At 44.2% G+C, this 26,036-nt stretch overlaps 1 protein-coding gene across 2 annotated transcripts in view; it reads left to right on the top strand.

Moving 5' to 3' along the window:
• LOC126298648 (uncharacterized) overlaps nucleotides 1–26,036 on the top strand; it is a 432,853-nt gene that overhangs the window by 290,896 nt on the left and 115,921 nt on the right. The gene's annotated exons all lie outside the window — the stretch shown is intronic.

Below are 26,036 nucleotides of genomic sequence, written 5' to 3'. Positions count from 1 at the left end.
CTGGGACAGAGGGTTGGTTGGTCCTCCCCCCCCTCCCCCTCCCCCTTTGCTAAGGGCTCCTGTGAGCCTGATTTGTGGCGCCCTGACTGCTTAGTTTAATGCAGGCATAGCTGCTTTATTTGGCCTTTTGCAGGCTTTGCTGACCTGCTGCAGTTATGTTGTCTCCACCTATTTCCCACCTTAATGATTTGAGTACATCCAGGTACCCGCCCAAACATGCATGTCTAGGCAGTGGAACCTTGCTGATACTGTGACATGGTCCATTTGCCAGGAGCACTTTCCACTGAGCACAATAGGCCGAAGAAAACCCTTGGTTTACGGTTGTGCAGCACCTCAGCCAGAATGCGCCAGTGGAGTTGCTCAGTAAGACGCTAAGAAACTTTCTAGGTAATGTCAATGCTATTTTCTGTAGTTGCTGTTTGGATGTTACGACCAACTTCTCGACCTGTTCGTTTGATAGTGTCAGTGACGGCACAGTGGTCAGGTGCTGAATTCCATTTTGTGGAAGAACGCTTCAGAAACCTCAGATACAAACGGGTGACTCTTGTCTAAGACCAGGGTGTGTGGCGCACCTTCGACAGTGAAAAATAACAGCCAAGGGCTGAATTATAGCACGTGACGTGATATAGGACGACCGAGCAACATGTGGGAAATTAAAGAAGGCATCTATCAACAACCACCATATACCCCTAACAAGGGGATGGCATAATCCACGTGCATCCGATCTTGTGACCCAGTGACATGGTGCATTGTCATCCATAAAAATTCCATGGTTTTTTCGGAACATGAAGTCCATAAATCGCTGCAGATGCTCTCAAAGTAGCCGAACGTAACTATTTCCAGTCAGTGATAGATTCACTTGGGCCGAAGGACACATTCCATATAAAGGCAGCGCACACCATTATGGAGCCACCACCAGTTTGCACAGTGCCTCGTTGGCAACTTGGGTCCATGGCTTCGTGGGGTCTGCACCCTGCTCGAACCTTACCATCAGCTCTTACTAACTGAAATCGGACTCATCTGACCAGGCCACGGTTTTCCACTCGTGAGAGACCCACCTGATATGGTCACGAGCCCAGGAGAATCACTGCTGGCTATGTCATGTTGTTAGCAAAGGCACGAGCGTCAATCGTCTGCTGCCATAGCCCGTTAACGCCAGATTTCGCTGCACTGTCCTAATTGATACGTTCGTCGTAAGTATTATATTGATGTCAGTGTTTGTTCAAAATGGTTCAAATGGCTCTGAGCACTATGGGACTTAACATCTGAGGTCATCAGTCCCCTAGAACTTAGAACTACTTAAACCTAACTAACCTAAGGACATCACACACATCCATGCCCGAGGCAGGATTCGAACCTGCGACCGTAGCGGTCACGCGGTTCCAGACTGAAGCGCCTAGACCCGCTCGACCACACCGGCTGGCAATGTCAGTGTTTATTTCACGCAGTGTTGCCTTCCTCTTAACACTGACAAACTCTTCTGAAATGCCGCTGCTTTCAGTCGTTAATTGAAGGCCGTCGCTCACTGCGTTATCCGTGGTGAGAGGTAATGGCTGAAATTTGGTATTCGCGGTACACTCTTGACGCTGTAGATATCACAATATTGAATTCAGTAACGATTTCCGAAATGGAATGTCTCATGCGTTCACCTCGAACTACCATTCCGCGTTCAAAGTCTCTTATTCCCGTCCTCGGCCGTAATCACGTTGGACACGTTTTCACATGACTCATCTAAGTACAAAAGACACCTCATTCACTGCCCTTTTATACCTTGTGTACGCGATACTATCGCCATTTGTATATGTGCATACTGTTATCCAATGAATTTCGTCACCTCAGAGTATTTCACTTTTATATATAGGTTATTACATTTTATACTTTATTGGAGCATAAGGCGTAAAAAAAGTTCACAATACAGATTTTTCATTTGCGCTGACTAAGTCCTATCTGGGTTTATATGAAATTAATGGAAACGATGGGTGTGAATTCGTGACTTCCACTCCCACAGGATATTGTGATAATGTAATGCCGGAAGTTGTGAATTTGTGATGGACTGGGATTCGGACCAGGATTTACTATGTCTCATGAGCAGTTGCCTTAACTGCTTCGGTCACCCAAACACGGTTTCTGACCGACTCAAATTTCCAAGTTATCACATGCTGTAATGCAGCATCACTCGTCCATTAACCACCTACTCCAGATACACCGACCATTGTATCGAAGCCATGAGACACTGAGAAGCTGTATAAGGACTCCTGCTATGGGGTAAATAAATGTTTCAAGCTGTGATTGCTGGAGGGAAATCTACTAACTCACATCATCTGTGTGGCCCATCGTGCAGACCCTTTAAGCTACTCTCTTGTTGTAAGTATGGTTGTAACAGAATGCACGATAGCCTCAAAGGGTTGCACAGTGGTAATCAGTGAAAGGAGTTCTGGCAGAACAACACAGGTCGCAAAAACAGGAGTACACTAGCTGTTCTAGTTAGTAGCTGGTGACAGTAATATCCAACCAACTAGTCGACCGTCACTAGCTAATGTAGGGTCACTGGTCTGTAGGGAGAGAGTTCTGTTACCGGTAGGTGCCAGAGGAGGATATTTCTTCTCCAGCTCGGTGTAGGCAATCACAGTCTGCGAAGATTGTGATGCAGGAACCGTAAGAGAGAACGATCTGTTTCCTTAATTGATAGATGTTATGTTCTATAGTTAGGGTAGTACATTTTCAGTACTGGGCAAAGTCATTGTCTCTGCAGTTGACGAATAGTGGTTCTTCACATGATGAGTTTACATGAAACAGCTGACCAAAGTCTGAACAAATTGGGTTGTTTATACATTGGGAAGGCATACACCTGAAGTGTTGGCTTTTAAAGCACCACATCAGGAGTGCGAAATTGTGCTTTGCATCACAGCGGTGGGCCATGATTTTTACTTTCTCAGGGAGCAAATCCTCCTGAAAAGTCAAGATGAATGCTCCACTTTCACCTTTGTTGTCTGACAGGCCTCTACATACACGACATATAAAGTGGCCCATAACTTTACCAAATTAAAGTGTAATTCTTCATACATCTGCAGTGTTAAGCCCTGGTGAAAACTGAACCATGTGCAGGCTCATATTGTATATCACAGTAAAAGTTAAATCACTAGTATTCAGCATTGGGTAGGATACACTGTTTAATGAATACAAAACCACTTCCTAATTTTCTGAGGGAAGCTTTTTGATGCCATATACTCTCACCAACGGCCCTCCCTTCAGTCAGCACCCATCGAGAGTTGTACACCACTGGCTTGATGGGCAGAGCCCTGAGTCCAAGTGGGACATTACGAGCAGTAAGTCTTATATATAACTTAGCGAACGAACGGAGGCTTGGCTGAACAGTATGCGGTTGGAAAGTTTTGGTATAGTGGCCAGGTGAGGCAGGTAAAGAGCGACTATCCAGAGGTCTGAGCAGCCACAGTGAGCTAGAGCTTGGGAATGCGTACTCATTCTGCTCTAATATAGTCTTTTGAAAATCAACGTTGCTTTTCGTGGATTATTTATTCAGATAATCTTGGTGAACTCTTAAGATGTGGGAGAATTTGTTCAGGTAGTTGCAATGGTGCAGTTTACAATGCCATGGGCATTAAACATTGCCTGTGTATGCTCTGATTGGTCTGATAACACTGTTATTTCAAAACATATATTTGTTCTACTGTGTGTAATCCCCCCAGGGTGTCCACAGCTCTTTCGTGGGTTCATGTGTGGCGTGCACAGGCCCCTGAGCTATTGCAGCCTTTCTTCTTTTCTGGGCTGAATTACTTTCCCCTTCCATCTCCCTCCCAGTTATTATTCCTTTCCTTTCGCCCTTCCTTTGCCTCTCTTGGAGTTCTCATTTATGTCAGGTGGGCTATCCTTCTGACTTCGTTTAATCTTGAGGTTTTGGTTTGTCTTCTTTTCCTTTCTGGTCTTTCTTAGGGTTTTGAACTCCATCTCTATGTTTGAAATCTGCAGTGTGAGGCAGATGGGGAAGAACTCCCCCCCCCCCCCCCCCCCAACATCCTTGGTGTGGGTCCCTCTCTTCTCCTCCCCCTCCCCCCCCCTCCCTCTACCTTTAACCCTGTCTTCTCTCGCCCTGTCACCTCCTTGCTAGGTCACCTCTTGGTAACCAGTCCGTGTTGTGGAGCTGTTATGTACCATCTGACTGACTATCTGATTGCACTGCTGATACTTGCACTGTGAATGCCTCTTGAAAGCCGTGGACTGGCTGCTTACCTTTTTGGGGCATCAGAACTTCCAGTAACGACCGTCATTGCAGGCAGCTGTTGCTGTGGCTGGGTGGCACCCACGAGGAGAGCCCGTGATTAGAGTATAAAGACAACCTCTGCCAGCCTGTTGGCCTCACTTCATGCCCCCAAATGCTTAAGAGGCATGCCAGTGAGTATCCCCCTTACAAGTATCTCAACATGTCACATGGTGTAATTTTTCATAGGGACCTTCTCCTTCAGTCCTATAATTAACATAGGGCCAATTTGAAACAATGTTGTGTTTATTTGATCCAGCATGCCCAGAGAAGCCATGGGGACATTAATGTAGACACTGGCGCTTTCGTCCTATCCTTTGAGGGGGATACCCTACTGAATAACGTCAAGGTAATGGTATAGAGATGCGACGTCAAACCATTAATTCCACCAACCAACATTGCAGTCGAACAGTCCACCTCCATCCGGAGCTCCACCTTGGCAATGAACTCCTTCGTATTGAGGAGACTCATCGCTTTCTTGGCATGCTGTTTGACGCTCAGCTCACTTGGCCACCTCATCTTCGCGAGCTTAAACAACGGTGCTGGCGGCACCTCAACATCCTTCGCTGCCTCAGCCACACCGTGTGGGAGGCTGCACGAACAACCCTCCTACAGATCTATAAGGCCTTAGTCCAGTCCCGTCTCGACTACGGGAGCGTGGTGTACGACTCAGCAGCACCTTCAACGTTGCAGATCCTCGACCCGATTCTCCATTGTGGCGTCAGACTGGCGGCAGGTGTCTTTCGCACTAGTCTAGTGACTAGCCTTCTTGTGGAAGCTGGAATCCCTACCCTACGATTCCACCGACAACAGTTGCTTGCGTCATACATTGTCCGCGTCCATGCCTCGCCCGACCACCCAAACCGCAGGCTCCTTTTTCCATTTTCTGCACTCCCTTCCCCACGACGGTGGCCTAGGTCGGGTCCCCCGATCGCGGTACGCGTTCATTCCCTTCTCTGGTCACTCGAGTCCTTTCCCCTTCCTCCATCCTTCCGGCCCTCTTCTTTTACCCCTCCTTGGTCCCTCCCTCGCTTGCGGCTTTGCTTGGATTTGTCCCGCGACTCCAAGTCCTCCGTTCCACCTGCCAGTCTTCGTCAACAATTCCTGGCTCTTCTTGCCTCTTTACGCGATGCAGATGTAGTCTACACCGATGTTTCTGTGGTCGATGGACGCACTGGGTTTGCTTTCATCCACGGCGACTACATTGAGCAGCATTCCCTGCCTTGTGGGAGCAGTGTTTTCAATGCGGAACTGGTTGCTCTTTATTATCGTGCACTCGCTCACCTTTCCTCCTGCTCTGGGGAGTCATTTGTCTCATGAAGTGACTCCCTGAGTGGATTGCAAGCACTAGACCAGTGTTTTTCTCTGCACCCTTTGGTGCGCGGTATTCAAGATGCTGTTTTTGCTCTCGCCGAGTGTGGTCGTTCAGCGACGTTTGTGTGGACCCCAGGCCACATCGGCATTCCAGGAAACGTACGTGTCGATCGGTTGGCCAAGCAGGCCTCCACTTCGCCACCCCCTGGAGCTTGGTCTCGTGGAAAGAGACCTCCAGTAAGCCCTACATCGCCAGCTCCGCGATGTTGAAGCTCTGAGTGGTCTGTCTTGAACACGCCAAATAAGCTCCACATGGTAATGTCGTCCACGGCCGTATGGAAATCATCCTTGAGGAGCACGCGTAGGGACTCAGTTGTTCTCTGCCGTCTCCGAATTGGACGTACGCTGTTGACCCACAGCTATCTCCTTCGCTGTGAGAACCCACCGAAGTGTCTCTGTGATGCAGGGCTGACAGTGGTCCATCTTCTGATGGACTGCCCCCTTTTAGCCCCCTTGCGGCAGTCCTTTAATTTACCAGCTGCACTTACTTTAATTCTAGGTGACGATGCCTCTATAGCTCACTCAGTTTTACGTGTTATCAGTGCAGCTGGGTTTTATTACTCACTTTAGTGTGGACGCTCTCGCATGATTTCTCAGGCTACACCCACTCCATCGACTTTTAACTGTGGCGTGGATACCAAAATAGTGTATGGTAACAAGTTGTGTTGGTACCTCTATCAACACTTTCCAGCTGGAGGTTCTTCGTTTGTAGTTGAGTGGTTGACCTTTTACCTGATCCATCAACCACTGTAGTCTGTTTTACGCTAGTCAACTATTTGCTCTGCTCCTTTTAAGTGTCCTCTATTTTGTGTTATTGCAGTGTTCATTTTAGCTCTGTACCCTTTAGTGTTCCCTCTCTCTGGGTGCAGAGGTTACGCTTTTACTGTATAGACCATTTACAAGTATGCCCGTTTGGAACAGGGGACTGATGACCTCGATGTTTAGCCCCCATCAGACCCTGTAACCAACCAACCAACAATTCTCCTGTTGCCTCTACTTCGGCCACATGTTCTCGCGATGTGATGCCTGTGTGACTGTGGGGAGCCCTTGCACCCCACCGCCTACTGTGTAAACTGCTTTGGTGTCCAGTGCATACAAAGGGAAAAAATCCAGGAAATAAAGATCCTGGACTGTCTCAGCTACTTTGAGGTCCAGAAGAAGATTGACAGACTTCATCCTGTGAATCTCTGATTTACCTTTGCCTCAGTTATATCTTCCTCTCTTCTCCCCTCCTCCTAACCCCCATCCTGCCCCCCCCCCCCCTTGCCTTCCCTCTCACTCTCCAGCAGCTCCCACCCCTTGCCCTCTAGGAACTCTTCCTCCTCTTCTTCCCCCTCCTCCTCCTCCTCCTCCTCCTCCTCCTCCTCCTCAACCAAAGAATAAATCCTCTTCTCTGGTTCCCTCTAGAGACGAGGCTCCCTGTCAGAACACTCTTTTCCAGCGTTCTCAAAATAGGAAGCCTCCAACCTCAGTTCAGATGAGGGACCCACACACCAAAGGCCCAAAATCTGCTTGCTCTTTGTCCAATCTGGACATTGCTGCCAGCCGTTCCCTTACTGATATCACCTCCTACCTCCCTCTGAAGAAGAAGAAGAAGAAGAAGAAGAAGAAGAAGCGCAAGTCCAAGGATGAGGCTTCCCTTGTATCCCTGGGGGCTTTTTCCCCTCACTCCGAATCAGACACAGTTTTTATGGATGTCACCCTATCCTCGTTGGTAATGACTAGTGATGCAGGGACATGACCTCCCCTAGGATTCTTTATTTCTAGCCTGGACTCTTGCCGCACGATAATCCAGTGGAATTGTAATGGATATTACCGTCAGTCATCGGGAATACAACAGATTGTTTCCTCTTACTCTGCATTCTGTCTTGCACTTCCAAAAACGCTTTTCCGTGAATACCACTATCCAATATTTCGTGGTTATCGGGCATTTCGTCGGAATGTTCCCGTCCTGAGACAGCATCTGGAGGCGTGAGTGACTGGATCCCCCTTCATAGCAACCTGGAAGTAGTAGTGGTACAGATGTGAACGACCCCGGCATTCACTATTTACAATGTCTACCCCCCTCCTGGCAGGCCACTTCTATATGTTGAACTGCCTCCCTTAATACAGGGACTTTCAAAGCACACCACCCCCTGTGGGGGAGTGCCACTACGACAGACAGGGGTCTTGTAATTAACCACCTTATTACAGACGTTGATTTGTATCTCCTCACCGAGCGAGGTGGCGCAGTGGTTAGCACACTGGACTCGCATTCGAGAGGATGCTGGTTCAATCCCACGTCCAGCCATCCTGATTTATGTTTTCCGTTATTTCCCTAATTCGCTTCAGGCAAATGCCGGGATGGTTCCTTTAAAAGGGCACGGCCGGCTTCCTTCCCCATCCTTCCCTTATCAGATGAGTTTGATGACCTCGCAGTTTGGTCTCCTCACCAAACAAAATCATCCCAACCCAACCCCTTCCCCTGCAAGTGTGGATTAATTACATTGGTCACTGCATGATGATCTTTGTGACAGTGACCAATTCTGAGTGATTTTATCGTTCCCCTGCCACCGCCAGGCAGACAGGCCATCAAGCTGGGCAATTACAGAGAGCCAATTAGCCTTTATATACATCCGCTGTGCACTTCAACTGCTTCTCTCTCTCTCTCTCTCTCTCTCTCTCTCTCTCTCTCTCTCTCTCTCTCTCTCTCTCTCTCTCATATTGCATTGATGCAGTTACGCAAGACATCTCTGACACTATTCTTACTGCTGCTGGCACTGCTACGCCTGTATCCACACGTCGCTAGCGGCGTCGACCGGTAATGTGGCGGGCCAAGGACGTAGCAGTCGCTATCCAGTACTGCTGATGTGCGCTGCAACGATTTAAACAACACCCTTCACAGACCAACCTTATCGCTTTTAAGTGTCTCCATGCTATGGCTGGCTACCTTACTAAGCAGAGTGAAAAGGAATATTGGGACATACGCTTCTTCATCTCAGGTTTGGTCCAAGGCCTGTAGGCTTCTGGACGACCAGTGAAAATCAATTGTCAGGGGTGTTATCCTACCGGGTGCTCTGTGTACTGATCACTTGTTCGTTGCAGAACACCTCACAGCACAAACTGCATCAGCATTGACGCCCTCTTCCTATCCCGCTACCTTCCTTTGGCAGAAAATATGAGATGAAGAAACCCCCTTCTGCTTCAGCCCCCAACAATCAGAAGCCTATAATGAATGGGAATTCTTGCAGGCTCTTACCTCTTCACATGACTTGGCCTCAGGCCAGGATTTTACCAGATGATCCAACACTTGGACGTTAGCCAGAGGCAACATCTACTATATCTACTCAGGGCCTTCAACCACATATGTCTCACAGGTATCTTCCCCTCTCACAGGCGAGAAAGAGTAGTTATTGCCGTACTTAAGCCTGGGAAGAATCACCGAGTGGGGTCGCGCAGTGGTTAGCACACTGGACTCGCATTCGGGAAGACGACTGTTCAATCCCATGTCTGGCCATCTTGATTTAGGTTTTCTGTGATTTCCCTAAATAGTTTCAGGCAAATGCCGGGATGGTTCCTTTAAAAGGGTATGGCCGATTTCCTTCCCCATCCTTCCCTCATCTGAGCTTGTGCTCAGTCTCAAATGACCTCGTTGTCGACAGGACGTTAAACAATAATCTCCTCCTCCTGGGAAGAATCCAACGTCTCTTGAAAGCTACCGACTGATTAGCCTGACCAATGTACTCCGTAAACTACTCGAGAGGATTACTAGTTTTCAATTACGTTGGGTACTCGAATCTCGATGCCTTTTGTCCATGTATCAGTGTGATTTCTGGGAAGGACGATCTACAACCGACCATTTACTCGGATTCTAAACAGCTATTAGACAGGCTTCTTCTCAATGCTGACACCTTGTAGCGGTCTTCTTTGACCTACATAAGGCATACAACATGGCTTGATGCCGTCACATTTTAGTTACTCTCCATGACTTAATCCGCGAGTTCTTACCCCACCGGCTCTCTTTGGTTAGAGTTAGCATTCTTTCAGCACCCTTCAGATCCACGAGAACGGTATCCCACAGGGTTCTGTGTTATGTGTCACACACTTCCTTGTCGCCATCAATGGGCTTGTAGCCTCTGGTTACCCTGATGTTGTATTTCGACGATTTAGGAGTGTGGTACAGTTCCCACTTCGTAGCATCTGCTGAAGCCAGCAACAAGGCGCCATCCAACAGGCCTGTGTGTGGGCACTTTCCCATGGCTTCCAGTTTTCCCCCTCCAAAACGCAGATTATGCATTTTTTCTGGCGACCCACAGTACACCCCGATCCAGAAGTCTATTTAGGTAACCAGTGCGTAGCTGTTGCAGCACAGACTCGTTTCTTGGCCCTTATTTTTGATAAAAAGCTGATGAGGGTGCCCCAAATTCACCACCTGAAGACTACCTACATGCGGAAGCTGAATGCTCTACACCTCCTCGTGCACACTTCTTGGGACACAGATTGTGCTACTCTTCTACTAAGGTCTTTCTCACGTCTATGATAACTTGTACATTGAATCCTTGAAGAGTTCCAGGATGCTAACATCTTCTACACAGATGGATCTAAAAACGATAGATAAGGTGGGATACTCTTTTACGTCTCCTGGCACCATTTACTGCCAGGATCATGTAGTGTGTTCACAACAGAGCTGCTAGCCATTAACAGCCCCCCCCCCCCTCATTTTGTCACCCAGGCCTCCCTCCACAGTGTTTTAGTATGTACTGACTCAATGAGAAGCCTGCAGGCTAAAGACACTCTTGTCATCCGTTGGACTCTGCTGTCCATGACCTTATCTCTGCCCTTGGCTGTGCTGCCTGCTCAGTTGTCTTTCTCTGGGTCCTGAGTCATGTGGGCTGACCGTTTGGCTAGAGAGGCAGGTATTTGCCCCATTCCCGTTCATGATTCGAGGTGTAGATGTGTATGTCCACAGCAGATCCCTTTCCCCAAAAGTGGTATGACATCTGTTGCACAACTGCGCAACTCCACACAATCAGGGAGATTACTTTGGTTTGGCGCTCTTCCTTCTGCACCTCTCAGTAGTCTACTGTCTTGTGCAGTCTACATATTGGCCATACTAGACTCACTCATGGTTTTCTCTTGCATAGCGAACCACACTCACATTGTGGCTGTGGAGCCAGACAGGTGGTTTCCCAAATATGGATGGAACGACGTCCTCTTTCGGCCTTTTGTACAAAGTATAGCCTTCTAGATTCCTTGTCTTTAATATTAGCAGAGTATTCACGGACTGTTAAACTGGTTCTCAGTTTCCTACATGAAAGTGGTTTTTAATTTTTAGTTGTAAGGCTGTACTCCACTTCTGGAGCAGACCCCGGTGGCTGTGGTTGGGGCCTGTCTTCATGTTTTTTGGGTCTGGCACCCACGACCACTTCTCCTTGCAAAGACCGCTCTTTTATGCCTCTGCTGTTTCAGTTTTTAGATTTGTGCTACCCTTTTGTTACTTCTACTGTGTGTGTTTTTAGCTTCCGTGTTCTATAGTTTGACCCCTTTGACTGGATCCACCCACACTCCCCTCAATAAATCAACCACTGTGTATAATATTAGCATCTGTAAGACCATCGTACAACAAAGGATGCTAGACAATATTTTGAGTTGGAATACACCACCGTAAATTTACCGTTTCCATGCTACAGCCTTTTGAAAACATGTTTCCTAGGTAGGTATGCAACAGGGTAGACTTGGTGGCGGCTGCTTACGTCGGCAGCATCAGGATGGGTGAGGTGCTATTAAAGAAGCTCTGAGTTGTCTGAGTTGTGTAAGATGTGCTGTGTGTGATACAGAAGCCACGCTGTCTCATCGATAGCACGTAGGAGTGTTGGCACGGATCAGTGCTGTGTCAAGCAAGCGGTATCCTGAATCTAATGGAGCAACTGTTGACTCCATAACTAGGAAAGCTGAAGAAACTTACGTTCCAGTGAGGAAGGAGCCACGGTAGATGCAAAAGTGAGATCCATGACAAAAACATGGAAGGATCATAAGGTACCATCCATACATCACATTCCTCTTCCTTAGCAGAAAATGGTAGAGCCATCTCACTGTGTAGACTGACTGTGGTGAATACGACATCTAAAGGTACAGAATTCTTCTTCCCCATGGAAGAAAAAGCAAAACCATTTGGGAGATGTGGATTTGAAGGGAAAACATGTATCAGGCAAGGTCATCATTGAGAAAATGGACTGAGCCACCAAAGGTGGTATGACAAGGTGACGTCAAGCTTCTGGGAAAACTTCCAGTGCAAGAGAATAGTACTCTGCTGTGTAGCTTGTGGTTGGTATACATCAGTGGAACAAAATATGAAGCAACTGAAGTAGTGTAAAGTAAACAAATAATCGATGTCACATGAACAAGCTAAGTTGTCAAAACGGAATCTATTCTGTAGATCTAGTCTGAGAAAGGATACAGCCAGTGAGAAAGTTTGCAGCACAAGGAAGTATATAGTACTCCATGGGCTTGCAGCTTGGTGCTTGCGACACGTGTACCCACAGAATAGTTGCGAGTGGTATGGGGGATCCAAGTAAGAGCCGCCAGCGTGTTTCGACTTGTGATACAAGGCTAAGCTATCACTGTTCCCAAAACTAATAATTAATGCTCTGGACTCAAAAATGTACAACAGTGGTCTTTGATATACCATCTCCAATTGGTTTCCTAGCAACATCTGTTGATAATCTCTATGAATAAAAAATGGGATAAATCAATAGGCGAAGGATCACATAAAAATATCATACCACAGACTCAAATGTACTTCATTGGCTACAGTTAACTCTCACAAAATTTATATCATTCATTGAACACCATCTCCAGCTTGCTACTGCCTTCACAATCTGTTATGGAGCATCTATCTTTGAGCAAATATATGATGACTAGACTGTATCACTTATTTAGATAACTGGAAACTTAGAATTCTATGTTCATGAACAGAAACTTTCCATACTGAAAAAAGTGAGTTTATGAATAATGAAGGATCACTTACTTCTGACTTGATTAACACATCATCTCCGGCCCTGAAGGATTATGTCTTGCCTCTTACACCCATGAGGGTTGCCTATCAACTCCTCAACTTTGTGAGCTCCAAGCAGCTCCACGAAATTGTTTTTATCATTTAACCAATCAGTGTGTCAACCCAAGGAACAGAAATGCAGGCACTTCCATTGGCTAGTTCCTGCTCCTGATAAAAGAACTCCTCTACAAAATTCAGTTCCCTACCAAAACTTTTCAAACATTTATTTCCAGCAGGTGTTAGAAAAGTAATGCCACCATCAGAAGGTCACTAGCTGTCAAGCCAGCATAGTGGATTCCAACCACAACTTACTTAGAAAAATTGCAGAAAGGTTGACCTACGAGTAACGCAACACACTTTTATTAATTTTTTTTTCTGGACAATCTTGGTTGAAAAAATTGTGGAATTTTTTGTGGGGCATCGTAGGAATATTCACACTTCAGCCCCAATAGTTTAATGAAGTTCTGATAGGTGATGGCACTATACATAGCTTTCTAAATGGCATATGTAACGGAGGTGTCAGAGTTTTTTTTTGGCAGAAAAACAGGTAATTACAGAAATTCATAGGTGGTTGCAGAATGTCTACAGAGACTTAGCCATGGATAAAAACACTGTTAGTCATTGGGCAAGGCATCTGTCATCATCGTAACAAGGTTGCCCAGACATGTCCAGCCTCCCATGTGCTGGCCAGCCACACACAGCTGTGACTCCTGCAATGTTGGAACATGCAGACGCTATCATTTCAGATGATCAGTGGATCACAAAAAAACCTCTCTGCTCAACTGGACATCTGTTGGTACTGTTCACAAACTCATCCAGCAGTTGGGGTCTCGAAGGTGTATGCCCATTGGGTTCCTTGCCATTTAATAGAGGACCATGAAAAGCAATGAAGGACGATCTGTATGGAACTGTTTGCCATTGTGAGGCTGACCTTGACAAATTTTTGTCAAACATCATTACATGTGATGAAATGTGGGTTAATCACTTCAAACTGGAAACAGAATGGCAATTCAAGGAGTAGCGCCACACCACCTCCCCTCCAAAGAAAAATTTCAAAGCCACACCATCAGCCAATAAAATCATTGTGATGATCTTCTGGGATTTTGAAGGGGGTTATTTTTTTATCTGTCTTTCCCCATGACCTCTGAAGTGTCTTATGCTAACCTCAGGAAATTGAAGAAATGAAGGCAGTGTGTGTCTATGAACTTCTCCTTCTCCATGAAAATGCAAGGCCTCACACAAGTCTGCGCACCAGGAGGAGCTTACAAAACTTCATTCAGCTGATTTTCCTCCTCTAGCCCAGATCTCATACCTTCTGACTTTGGTCTGTTTGGCACAATGAATGATGTACTTCATTGGAAGCAGTGCATAAATGATAGGGAAGTTACTGACACAGCAAGATATCGGCTCTTACGTCACCTAGTAGAGTGGCACCATGTGGACATAAAGGCCATCACAGTGAGATGGCATAAGGCTATTGCATTGAACAGAGATTGTATAGCAACACATGATTTTGTACCTAAAAAGATGGGGAATAATATGGCACACTGGAATCCTGAATAAAACCAACCTGCTTTAAGCAAAAAAGTGTTGCAATACTTATTGAATGCCCCTCACATTATCTCCAGCATGAACGAAACCCATTTCCATCAAATATCAGCTTGTGCATCACAATAGTCAAGAGAGCAAGTCCAAAGGTGCAGTAAGAAATGTTCAGAGGTAACTAAAAATCTTTGTGTAACAAACTTCTTATTATGTGCATATTTTAACTTAAATATTTCATTATTGGTAAAATCTAAATTCTGGATCTTAATTACTGCTTTGCCCACCCCTGCTAAAGATTAGTGTTAAGACAATGTAATTATGTATCGAGTGCACATTTCCAGTTAATGAGCTGTCATTTGATTTTTATGATACACAGACTTTGAGATTCCTGTCACCATAGTTACTAAGATTTTTCTTTAAAACATTTCTGGCATTTACATGTTTCATAACAATTTGTTTTAGACAAGGGGTTCACTGTCACAAAAATAAAGTGTAAATAAAGATAAGCATTAATCTTTAAAGTAATGTGATGCACACACTTTTAGTTAAATGACTCTTTTCTGTTGCAAAATCGTTTCTAATTGAACATATATTGTACTAGTTATTGATTTTTGAGGAAAGAGGATCACAAAATATTAATGCTTATGTTATAGACTTCTAAAAAAAAATTCACAATATTTGTCAAGTATCCTATGTAAATCAGTAAGTCATAGCAGCTTGATCTTTTTGCATGTGACACATGAGGGAATTAATTCTAGCAATGCAGGATGCAGATGTGTTTGTAGCTTGTGTTGTTGTCAGTGTTACTCAGAGCTAAAGGTTGTACACTCCTGGAAATTGAAATAAGAACACCGTGAATTCATTGTCCCAGGAAGGGGAAACTTTATTGACACATTCCTAGGGTCAGATACATCACATGATCACACTGACAGAACAACAGGCACATAGACACAGGCTACAGAGCATGCACAATGTCGGCACTAGTACAGTGTATATCCACCTTTCGCAGCAATGCAGGCTGCTATTCTCCCATTGAGACGATCGTAGAGATGCTGGATGTAGTCCTGTGGAACAGCTTGCCATGCCATTTCCACCTGGCACCTCAGTTGGACCAGCGTTTGTGCTGGACGTGCAGACCGCATGAGACGACGCTTCATCCAGTCCCAAACATGCTCAATGGGGGACAGATCCGGAGATCTTGCTGGCCAGGGTAGTTGACTTACACCTTCTAGAGCACGTTGGGTGGCACGGGATACATGCGGACGTGCATTGTCCTGTTGGAACAGCAAGTTCCCTTGTCGGTCTAGGAATGGTAGAACGATGGGTTCAATGACGGTTTGGATGTACCGTGCACTATTCAGTGTCCCCTCGACGATCACCAGAGGTGTACGGCCAGTGTAGGAGATCGCTCCCCACACCATGATGCCGGGTGTAGGCCCTGTGTGCCTCGGTCGTATGCAGTCCTGATTGTGGCGCTCACCTGCACGGCGCCAAACACGTATACGACCATCATTGGCACCAAGGCAGAAGCGACTCTCATAGCTGAAGACGACACGTGCTGTCCCCTACGGTACTGCGTAGGATCCTACGGTCTTGGCGTGCATCCGTGCGTCACTGCGGTCCGGTCCCAGGTCGACGGGCACGTGCACCTTCCACCGACCACTGGCGACAACATCGATATACTGTGGAGACCTCACGCCCCACGTGTTGAGCAATTCGGCAATACGTCTACCCGGCCTCCCGCACGCCCACTATACGCCCTCGCTCAAAGTCCGTCAACTGCTCATACGGTTCACGTCCACGCTGTCGCGGCATGCTACCAGTGTTAAAGACTGCGATGGAGCTCCGTATGCCACGGCAAACTGGCTGACACTGACGGCGGCGGTGCACAAATGCTGCGCAGCTAGCGCCATTCGACGGCCAACACCGTGGTTCCTGGTGTGTCCGCTGTGCCGTGCGTGTGATCATTGCTTGTACAGCCCTCTCGCAGTGTCTGGAGAAAGTATGGTGGGTCTGACACACCGGTGTCAATGTGTTCTTTTTTCCATTTCCAGGAGTGTATGTTGCTGCTTTTTGAATCATTCTTTTGAATACAAATGTACATGCACAGATACTGATGCAAACCTCGAATTGAGTACATATCAGCAATTCAGTTGTTATACAAAATTTGGTAACAGTGTCAACAAGATCCATTAGATGTCCATACCCTTCTTCTTGTAAAGCAGCTGACATTACAATAGGGATCTGTGGAGGAGAACTGTAAGCAAGAACACACTTATCAAGCACATCCGCTATAGGCTATATGGGACTGAGGCTGATACATCAACTTGGCTATTTGTTACACTAAATTATTTGATACAGAACTGACATTATGCTTCTATGAAACAAAATAAATTATCCATTGACATTGTTTTGTGCAGCTGGTAGTAGATGGATATGTACAGAATATTTTTGACAATCTCCCCAATGAAACTTGGAAGTCTTCATTAACATGTTTAAATAAGTGTGTTAATGCTGTTACACTCTGTGTTCAAGAGGGGATGCACAAACAGTGTCAAGTGAAGGTTAGTAGAGATTCATCCATCTGTGAAAAAAGATATGCGTGAAGCATACAACAACAATCATCATCACACCTTAGCAAAAGATCTGGCAGAGTGTCCGAGAAAATTCTGGTCATGCGTGAATTCATTAAGCGGGTCTAAGCCTTCTGTTCGGTCCCATATTGACCAGTCTCGTGTGGCAGATGGAGACAGCAAAACAAAAGCCAATATTTTAAATTACATGTTCGAGAAATAATTCACACAGGAGAATCATCTTCGCCCATTGGACAGACTCCCATATGGACAATATAGTAATAAGCATCCCTGGCATAGAGAAGCAGCTGAGAGATTTGAAAGGAAATAAATTATCAGGTCCAGATGGAATGCCAGTTTGATGTTAGAGAGTACGGCATCGGCCTCTTACCTAGCTTGCATTCATCATGAATCTCTCACCCCACACAGTCACAAGTGACTGGAAAAAAGACCAGGTAGCTTCAGTATATATGAAAGGTAAAAGAATTGACCTTCAAAACTACAGACTTATAGACTTAACTTCTGTTTGCTGCAGAATCCTTGAACACATTCTCAGTTTGAATACAATAAACTTTCTACAGACTTAGAAGCTTACATCCATAAATCCGCATGATTTTAGACAGCATTACTCCAGCAAAACTCAGCTTGCCCCTCTCTCACATGTTATACTGAGCACTATGGATGACAGGCAACATGCACATTCCAGTTTCTAAGTTTCTGGAAAGCATATGACATGCTGCCCCATTGCAGGCTGCTAATGAAGGTACGAGCATATGGAATAAGTTCACAGATATTTGAGTGGCTCAAAGGCTTCTTAAACAATAGAACCCAGTATGTTGTCCTTTATGTTGAGTGTTCATCAGATACAAAGGTATCATCAGAAGTGCCCCAGGGAAGTGTGATAGGACCACTGTTGTTCTCTGTATACATAAATAATTTGACAAACAGGTTGGGCAACAGTCTGCGGTTGTTTGCTAATGATGTCTTGGTGTACAGTAAGGTGATGAATTTGAGTGACTGTAGGAAGACAGAAGATGACTTAGGCAAAATTTCCAGTTGGTCTGATGAATGGCCGCTAGACCTAAATGTGGAAAAATGTAAGTTAATGCATATGAGTAGGAAGAACAACCCTGTGATGTTCAGATACAATATTACTAGTGTTCACCTTGACACAGTCAAGGCATTTAAATATCTGGGCATAATGTTGCAAAGCAATAAGAGGTGGAATGAGCTTGTGAGAACTGTGGTAGGGAAGGCAAATGGTCAGCTTTGGTTTATTGGGAGAATTTTAGGAAAGAATGGTTCACCTGTAAAGGAGACCACATGTAGGACACTGGTGCAACCTGTTCTTGAGTACTCCTTCAGTGTTTGGGATCTGTACCCAGTCAGATTGAAGGAAGACATTGAAGCAATTCAGAGGAGGGCTGCTAGATTTGTTACTAGTAGGTTCGAACAAAACACAAGTGTAGGTGCTTCAGGAACTCAAATGTGAATTCCTAAAGAAAAGGCAGTGTTCTGTTCAGGAAACACTATTAAGAAAATTTAGGGAACCGGCATTTGAAGCTGACTGCCAAACAGTTCTGCTCCCACCAACAGGATAATGAAGATAAGATATGAGAAATTAGGCCTCATACAGAGGAATACAGGCACTCGTTTTTCCCATGCTCTATTTGTGAGTGGAACAGGAAGGTGAAATAACAGGTAGTAGTACAGGGTACCCTCCACCACACACCTTAAGATAGCTTGTGGAGTATCTACATAGATGTAGTTGTAGATGTAGAATGCTAAAAACTTCAAGGAACATTCAGAAAGTAATAATATCCATTTCCTTAGTGACAATAAGTTTATGAATTAGGCTAAAATCTAAGGCATATTTCTTTCACCAATGTTTGATTACCATATACAAGAGGTATTCTCAGAGCCTGTAAAGATGTAGTTTGTTATTTTCACTCACAAACTTGATTAGCAAGTCACACCTGCTGTACTGTTTATAGGTAACCACACAAGGGTCAACTTGTGACATCATCCAACAACTAACTGACATTGCTGAGTTACGCAGACATGTGATGTGGAGCTTGTACAGCAGAAGAGTTGGTGCTGTTTGTTTCATTTCATGCAACGACTCATGACAAGCTTCATTTCAGTCTTCGTTTTCTGTAATAGTTGTTCTTGTGAGGTTTAATTCTTGTGAGTTCTTTTCATCCTAGAATAGTAATGATCAGCCATTAATACAAGGAGAATCAAATTTGGGAATCCCTGCTCCAAGTGCATAGCATGCTACTGTTGACTTATCCATGTTTACCAGATGACAGTTGCTGTTCCCTTCTTATAGCTGGGCACTGATATTTTGTTTATTAGTTTGCTTGAAAATTTTACTGAAAGTTTAAGAGATTTCGTGTACACCTAACATGGAAAATGGTCAACAAAGGTCCTTTGCAGTTTTCAAATATCTTTGCATCTTTGTCACTTTAAACACTATGACAACCCCACCTCTTCCTCAAACTCTACTGATGTGGTCTAGGACTCTTTCTATGAATCAGAGGCAAAATTTCTCTTTCCTCTAAAAGACTCAGCTAAAGGATTCTGTTTTTTCTTAATGAAGAAAAACTCCGTAAGGTTCACTTTCTCTTAATAGTGTATTGGTGGATGATGATGCTGGGAAACTGTAGCAAAATACATGTTATTTATGTCTTACAGGGACAACACATACTTGCAAGATGTCTGTGGATGAACACAACACAAATTGTTAATTCATGTGTTTCTGTGTTTTGAAATTCAGAGAGGTCATTCGCAGTTCCTCAAAGGCATCATACTGCAGGGCACTCATAATTAAAAGTAAACATAGTTGCTAGTATTTGCAAAATTGTTGATGATAAAAAGTATAAACATTGCTGAATTAAATAATCTCACGAGAGAAACATGATGCCCTTTTATTATTTTACAAATCAGTTTGTTGTTATGCCATGTTTTCCTTTATTTCAGTACTGCAGTTTCACCTGCCCTATTAAAAATTTTACCTTTCATAACTGCAGTTGTTTCATTTACCTGTTTAGTTTCACTTGTTGTATCATACCTTCATGTAATTTTGGACCTTCTAAGGACAAAATTATCTTATTCAGTCACCCACTTCAAACATAACATCAAATTTTGCTGTAGGTTGTTCATCTTTTTTGGTTCCAGAAAATTTGTTATTTGTCATGTAATTCATTATTTAATTTATTACCCAATTCAATGCAATCTAAGAGGTCATGCAAGGTAAGAAGTTCACCACCACCAATGATGAACCTCATGCAATTGTCAACTAGTGTGGTCAGAATATACCTAGGGGATGGTTTGCTATGCAAAAATGGAAGCTGCCAGAACAATACCAAAAGCCCATAGGTAATGACAGGGAATACATGTAATATAATATGCATTCATTTGTTCAGTAAATGGTTGCTGTAAACACCAAAATAATTGTAGTGGCAATCATTTATGAATTCCATAAGTACATTGCTTGTGTTAAGTACATAAATGACAATGGTCACTTGGCTGTAATTTAGTTAGAAGTATACTCCATCCTACACAGTCAAAAGCCATGGTGAAGCCACAAATAATATCACTTTTTCCATCAAAGCAGTTTATTGCTTGTGATATGAAGGAATATATTGCCATATTAGCTCATGAGTCATGCCTGAAGTAAAACAGAAATACCATTAATATTGTATTGTTAATTGTATTTGGGATAAATGTGAAACAATCTGTGAAAAACAGCAAACATAATGTCACAACTGTCTGACAACTTAATAACAAATGTCTGTACACTAAATGTTATAAAAATGTGTGATTTGGCTATATGAAGGATGTGACAGCAGAGTAAACCCTAGTCCACCCATGGTGACAATGCTCTGGTAACTGGCATATGGCTGCACACTATCATATTAGTGCAGAACATCACAGTTCCATTTTCTGTGGTGGCATTGCTGAAAGCGTAAGCGTAAGTGGAGTTGGGGCTAAGAACTACAGTACCAACAACTATTGAGGATCTTATTGGAAGGTAGGTAATCCACCAGCAGTACCCGTTCCATATGCCAGAACAGTTTTCATTTGTTTCTGTACAAGTAATCCTGGCTGTTGACTTCTTGGGAGTCCTTGGAGTCTCATGGAAGAAAGATGACTTTTCAGTAGAGAGAAGGTGCTCAAAGAACTCCACTGGAACTGCACTGTACTGTTCCACAAACTGCTGGCATATTCTCATACACTTCAATTACTACACTGTGATGAGGGAATGGGCACCCATTGTGGACAGATCTTCATTATCTTCAAATCCTCATGGATGATGGTGTGGAGGGTTTCCCATGATACACCTGTTACCTTCTCTAGTTCATCAAACATGATTCACGTGTACCACATTATCAAGTCATTGAGTTTCTTGAGCATGGGGTTCCGGGTTTGATTCCTGGCGGGATCAAGGATTTTCACCTGCCTCAAGATGACTGGGTGTTTCTGTTCTCCTCATCATTTCATCATCATTCATGCAAGTGGCGAGATTGGACTGAGCAAAGGTTGGGAATTTTTATGGGCACTGATAACAGCACAGTTGAGGGCCCCACAAAATCATCATCATCATCATCATCATCATCATCATCATCATCAAGTCATTGACATGTTGGGCATTGTTTGGTTTGCATGCAGTTGCTGGACACCCAGAGGTTCCGCATTTTTAAGCACAGTCCCTGCTGTCTCCATATTCTGAAACCGAATGAAACACAGATCTGCAGCATGATGCTGTTTCCCCACAAGTCTACTGACCTCTTGCCTAAAGCAGTCATTCCTTCCATCCATAAAAATCAGACGGTTCACCATTGCCCTCACTTGTCTGCTTCCATGTTGTCTTATCTATGATCACCAGCATACTCAGAAACCAGAATAAGTGCTGCTGCAGTGTACCACCTATGGGAAGCAGCAACACAGTCTAGTGGTAGATAGTACTATAAGTGAATGTTGAATGTGCCAAAAAACAGACTGTTTATCACAATCATAAATGAAATCATTCTTAAAACATTTCATCAATCATTACAGTCTTCAAAATTACTTATTCCCTGTAAGTGTCTAGTCATTATAAACACTGATGAGAATATTGTGTATTCATAAAAAAACTGAGGGTATAAAACACACTGTTTGTATGTACAGTAAAATAATTTGATGAATGTCACACCACAGTCTGGGTTGAAATGTGAAATATTCGAATCAAGTATATGAAAGAAGATTAGATTGGGTTAGAATAGGTTAGGATAGATTAGGTTGGGTTAGATTAGATTAATACTTGTTCTGTTAATCATGAATATGATACTTTATAATGATGTGCAATGTGGCAGTTTAACAAAAGGTTTCTTTGCATGCCATAATTTAAGGCTTTATATTACATATATTATGCTAACCCTATTTTCTTAAAATTCTTATTACTTTATATTATGGGTGTGGCATTCAAATAATATTTTTATGCTGAAAGTGCAGTATACCAAAAGGGTGATTACTGGGTTCAATTTCACTTATGTTATTCATAAATTATAAATAATTTACAAAAAAAATGTTGTAATACTAGATAGCCACAGTAACTCCAAATCCTAATATTCACAGGGGAATCCACAGTTCAGATGAACTTAATGAAAATACTGAACAGTGTTGTGAACTACTTTAGCTGGAACCAAACAACACTAATGAGTGAGAGGTAGCAGGGGGAGGCAGGCTGCCCTCCTTTTTAACCTTAGTGTGTGTGTGTGTGTGTGTGGGGGGGGGGGGGGGGGGGGCGGCATGACTGCCACAGCACCAGTGTCCCCTTGTTCTTTCAGCTTTGTTCAACACATGTATTCAGTATGCCCTAAGCACTGAGCTACTTGGAATGCTTGCCAGAAGAAAGGTCACATCACCTCTGTGTTGTTCACAGAAGGTTGCTCAGGATATGGACATGGACATAAACTGTGTGACTCCAATGCTTGTGACTTCTCATAAGTTGTGTACCGAGTCGACACAGGTGCTGTGGTGGTATTATTGAATTCTCAAATATATGATAGTTTAGGCTCTCTGTGATTGACACTGGTCATGCGGAAGCTGTTCAGCTATAAAAAAACAAAATATTACACTACTGAGACAATTTTTGGCATCTGCCTCTTAAGTCAGTGGTTTGTTCCCTTACATTTTTGATGGTTACTGATGCCAGTTTTGACCACTTGTTTGGGATGGATGCATTTCAGGCATTTGTATTTTCTATCATCAATGTAATTCACCTTGTCAGATCAGGAACTGTATTTTGAATTGGAAACATTGTGTGAGGGTGTTTTTCTTTTGAGTTGTGTTCCTAAGGTATAGGATGTACTGCAATTTTTGTGCTCAAGTTTCTTTGAAATCCATAGCTTGGCCTCGTTTTTGTGATGTGTGTCCTATTCCTGTTACCCTGAAAGATCAAGTGAAAGCAGATTTGGACAGACTCCAATCACTGAGTGTGATGCAATTTGTTATGGCCAGTGAATAGTCATCTCCGCTTGCTGTAATTCATAAGCTGTCTGGGAAGTTTCACCTCTTCGATGACTCCAGTACTACTGTCAATTGGCAGTTGATCATGGATATTTATCCTCTCCCATGCAAAGAGTGCCTGTTGGCAAAAGTATTTCTTTTTCTAAATTTTCTAAAATTGATTTGTCTGAAGCATATTTGCGGGTTCCTGTGGATGAAGAGTCTTTGCAAGTTCAGGTTTTGAACACTCCTTTTGATCTCTATCAGTATTGGTGCCTTCCTTTTGGTGTGGCTAGCACTCCTGCTATTTTCCAATGATTTTTTAGAGCAACTGACCAGGCTTGTCCCAGGTTGTGTTAATTATCCAGATGATGTTGTTATCATGGGCTCCTACAAGGCTGATCACTTGAAAAACTTCTTCTCTGTCTTACAGCCTGCAGACTTAGGATGTAACCTCACAAAATCTCACTTATTCAACTTTTAATTGTTTATTTGGGGTTCAAGATCTTGTAGAATGGGGTTCACCCTGTGCTAGACCACATCTCTACTTTAAAGTCTATGCCTTGCCCCCTCATCCACAAAGGATCTTCAGACCTTCCTAGATAATATAGCCTACTACCATAAATTCCTGCTAGGAGCAGCCACATTGGGCCATCCATTGCATACATTCTGCTGGAGCCAGGACTGTGAATGTGATTTTCAAATGTTCAAATCCAGACTACACTTGGCCCCTTGTTTAGCTATGTTCTCTTCACACTAGCACATAGTTTTGACAACTGACACTTAACAGTGGGGCCTTGGTGCAGTCCTAGCACACCAACATACCAATATGCTGATGGCTCTGAGCGACCTGTTGCTTTTGCCTCTAAATCTGTCACTCTGAGCCAGAGTTTACCATAGTCTATGCTCTCCAGAAATTTCATGTTCCTTTAAATGGCTCAAAGTTTCACCTTATTACTGAACATAAACCCACCACCTACAATACTGGATTCTGTTCTTGTCTTGTTACAATCACAAAATCCAATTCCGACCTACATCCATACATGCCTTCCTGTGGATCCTGAGCCCAACTTTGATCATGAAGAACTGCTTTGCTTAAATCTTGATATTGAAATGCAGGTCATGGAGGAGGGTTTCTACATTACGAGCTTGAGCATAGCAGCTGCTGCTGTCAGTGACCTAGCTCTTCAACAGGTGATTGAGTTTGTTTAACAGGGCTGGCCAGATAAACTGCCAGGTCAGTGTTTGAACCTCCTGTAAAAACATTTTTCCATATGGCAACACCTCTGTTTTTGATGGTGTTTTCCTGTTGTCCACAGGAAACCTCTCTCCCAGAATAGTCATTCCTGCCACATAACAGCATGAGCTTCTACGTCTTCTCCACCAAGTCCATTGGAGACTTTTACATACTAAACTGTTAGCTAGGAAACATTTTTTGGCCAATGATTGATGGAAAAATTGTCCTTTTTGTCATGGTTGGTGAACAATGTGCCTGATAACAGGTGGCTCCCAGGGCATCCATGTCCCCCTGGCCTGCTCCACACTAGCCATGGGAATGCATTCCTGCAGGCTTTGCGCATTCCTACTTGGATTCCTATTGGTTCTTGTTTGTGGATGGAGTTGCCTTGCTTTGTCCGGCATGTGTTGACATTGGCTGAGGTCACAATTCATATTTTTGAGGTTTTTTTCCCTACTGATGGTTCTCTTGCACCTAAGTTTCCAATAATAGGCCCTAGTTTATTTCTCACACCTTTCAGTTGTTTTGTTCCCATCACAGAATTCATCATGTTATGGTTCCACCATTCAACCCTTAATCATTAATCAAATGGTGAGACAAAATGACTAAGGCTTATGCTCAATTCCCAAATGAAAAACTTTGTTGTGGGTTCTTCACCAGATGATACCCTTCTCTGTTTTCTCAACACCTATGGCTTCACATCTATAGAGGAGTAGAGACTAGCTGAGTGACTTCATGGCCGGCAGCCACGCATGCTCCTCCACCTTCTGAAGCCTGTGCACACCTGCCATGGTCAAGTTCATCCAGCTGCTTCATTTCAGGATCACTGATGTGGGTGCTGCAAGGGTTTGGTCAGCAGCTCAAGCGGATACTGTTCACTGTGGTCTGCACTGGGGATGCTGTCTTTGTGACGTCCGTACAGCTGATAGGTTGGTGGCATGCACTTTGATAAGTTTGCATGCTGAGTTGCTGTCGGAAGCTATTGTTTTGTGGGTGCATTCCCCATCACCACAGACTGTCATGCTGCTCTCTGCCTCAAGCCTGTCATTGCCTGCTGTGGAGGCACCCTTGTCTCTTCTTCTGTCTCCTCTATGTGCAGCACCCTGGGGTTCCAGATTTTTGGCACAGTGTAGGCCCACCTACCTCAGGTGTGTTCCTGTCTCCATGTGTTCTTTGCTCTATGCTCTGGTGCCTGTCTGGTGCATAGTCACAGTGCCACCATCGACATCAGCTGTCACCAGTCCAGATCCAATGGATGTGTCTGTCATCGGTCCACCAGCGTCTCCTCTGTCACCTGGACATGCTCTTCATATGAAGGAGAGGTACTAGCAGATGTGAGTGTGAGTGTTCAAAGTCTAGTGTCACCGGCAAAGTGTGAGCCAGCCATCAGAAGCCGCCTGTAGGAATCATGCATACGGCACAGTCTCTGCCACACCATCTACTGGAAACTCTTACATATATACCTGTGGTGTAACAATGACTCGTGCTCACTATATTCTTTTAATT

The sequence above is a fragment of the Schistocerca gregaria genome, chromosome X (assembly GCF_023897955.1).
Source record: "Schistocerca gregaria isolate iqSchGreg1 chromosome X, iqSchGreg1.2, whole genome shotgun sequence".
Classification (NCBI taxonomy): domain Eukaryota; kingdom Metazoa; phylum Arthropoda; class Insecta; order Orthoptera; family Acrididae; genus Schistocerca; species Schistocerca gregaria.
Note: the sequence above shows the minus strand (reverse complement) of the source record. Positions and strands in the feature narration are given on the sequence as shown.